A 2,351-nucleotide genomic window follows, 5' to 3' on the forward strand; every position below is an offset into this window, starting at 1 on the left:
GCCCAGCAATAGACAATAGAGTGCTACAACGGCCCGAGAGTCAGTCGAGAAGCAGAGTGCGAGTTGAGCGGACGCGGAGTGTGAGTCGGCGTGCGAAGATATCGTAGTCTGTCCTTTTGTTATCGAATATCACTCATTAAAATACCTTAAACCTTAAACTCTACCAGCAATCACTCGTCCTTACTCTAAGAATCCACATACTACATATTTTTGGGGGCTCCAGCCGGGATTTAGAGTGCCAAGTGACAAGTGAAGAGTTTAAGTGACGGTTTATTCGTGAAAGTGGTATTTGAGAACAATGGTTGACTACGATACAGGAGAAGCAGGATTGACCGACGAGCAGGTGGTTCAGATGCGAACATCTGAACTAAAAGACGAACTGAGAAGACGACGGCTGAGACTAGCGGGCAGAAAACGCGAGCTGGTAGAGCGACTGCTTGCTGCGTTACGTGTAGAACGGGAGCATGGTGCACGAGGAGACGACCCGGAGGATGACGACGATGAGTCGGAAGAAGAAAGCGACGACGAAAGTGAGGATGAAGATGACAGAAAAAACGCCAGAGGATACAAGAGAGGTACGCGAAGGGTGTATCAGGACCGTGGCGAATGTTGTCGAAGGGCATGTGTTGGTTCGACACTGAGTTTTAGAGACGTCGAAGATGCATTAGAGTCGTTTAGTGGCAACAGAGGTGAAAATGTCGAACGATGGTTCGAGTCGTTCGAGGAAGTCGCTGATACGTGCATGTGGTCGGCGGGGCAGATGGCTACGGTCGTTAAGGCCGAGATTTGAAGATGACGCATCCGACGATAGCGAGAGCGAACATAACATCTGAGGGCAGATGTTACTGCAGGATGGCCGAGTGTAGTATCGGGAAGAAGGGCCCAAGAAACGTCGAGCTAACTACAGACAATGTCGCGAGAGCCGAGGCGCTGTCGGCTCTATCAATGCATTACCGGGTCCTTCAGGTAAATAGGTAAATAGCCGAAAAGACCTACGTGACCCTGGCTACGAGCGTCTGTAGAACACGTGTGCGGTGGGCCCAGCAATAGACAATAGAGTGCTACAACGGCCCGAGAGTCAGTCGAGAAGCAGAGTGCGAGTTGAGCGGACGCGGAGTGTGAGTCGGCGTGCGAAGATATCGTAGTCTGTCCTTTTGTTATCGAATATCACTTATTAAAATACCTTAAACTTTAAACTCTACCAGCAATCACTTGTCCTTACTCTAAGAATCCACAAGTTACTACATGTATCATTGTTATTAAGCAAACATAAGTAACATTTATCTGGTATAATGATGATTAAGTTGTCCTAGAAAAAATATGCTTTGTTTAGTAACTTGGTAATGTTTTTGGCGAAGCAATTCGTGTTTAGTTTCACCTCAATTTCATATACGAAAATAACACAATCTGTATTTTAAGAGACGTGGACGATTTCAAACGATTACATGCAATTACGTATACAAGTTGCTACATAGAACAGGAAGCTCATGATAAATTTCGAAAGTAGCTAGTTACAATGTTCTATCGCAAGAAGGCAGACAATGGCTCGACCCATGTGAACGGGCAACTTTTTTTCACATGTTTATCCAGTCGTGTGATAAACCTCGTGTTACCATGTGAAGTGTGAAATACAGGTTAGCGTGTATACCGCGGCGGATACTTTAAACACTGATTAAAATCTAACATAGCAGTTTCAAAATTTTCGTTGAAATCACAATACGTTAATAGTAAATTTATAGGCGGTACGTGTACAGTTTGAAAATAACAACGAAGTTGGAGTGTTTTCCAGGTTAACAAATTCTTATTGTCTGGTAGCAATCGGTAGTTCCGAGAATTTTTATAGGTATCAATAAGAATGAGTCATTATCACTTTATCTTCAACCATACTTAAACTTATGTTGTGCAATACAATAATTTTTACCAGCAACTTGACAATTTCATAACCTTGCATTGTCAACATGCGTTGACATAACACGTATTATGTTTCTATAATTCATAAAACAAATATTATTGTTAATTACAGTGAATTTGAGGCAGAATTAGCTGAAACCATACCTGTAATTCACGCGTCAGTTGCAAGATGTCGTATAATTGGTCGATTATGCGTAGGTAAGCACGATATGAGGGTTCTAATCTCTAAAGTGAGGTGTATGTGTTGTCCGTGATAATTGTAGATGCTGGCTGTAGATGTCGCTGATGGGGTACTGCTGATTTTCTTCCGTTTTTGATGCGTAAAAGAAAAATCGGATTCCGGTCGCCGGGATTCGAACCCGGGTCCCGAACGTTTGTAACCTAAGACCCTTTTTTTTTTACAATGTTTATTGACCAGTAGATTAGTGTTACATTGGTAT

At 42.9% G+C, this 2,351-nt stretch overlaps 1 long non-coding RNA gene across 1 annotated transcript; it reads left to right on the forward strand.

The window, feature by feature from the left end:
- The first annotated feature begins 1,738 nt into the window (after positions 1-1,738).
- Positions 1,739-2,113, forward strand: LOC117209708. Its single transcript, XR_004487967.1, has 2 exons — positions 1,739-1,843; positions 1,925-2,113. It is a non-coding gene; the product is annotated as an uncharacterized LOC117209708 (long non-coding RNA).
- The last annotated feature ends 238 nt before the right edge of the window (positions 2,114-2,351 follow it).

Source organism: Bombus bifarius, unplaced genomic scaffold (genome assembly GCF_011952205.1).
Source record: "Bombus bifarius isolate JDL3187 unplaced genomic scaffold, Bbif_JDL3187 scf7180000008192, whole genome shotgun sequence".
Taxonomy (NCBI): Eukaryota; Metazoa; Arthropoda; class Insecta; order Hymenoptera; family Apidae; genus Bombus; species Bombus bifarius.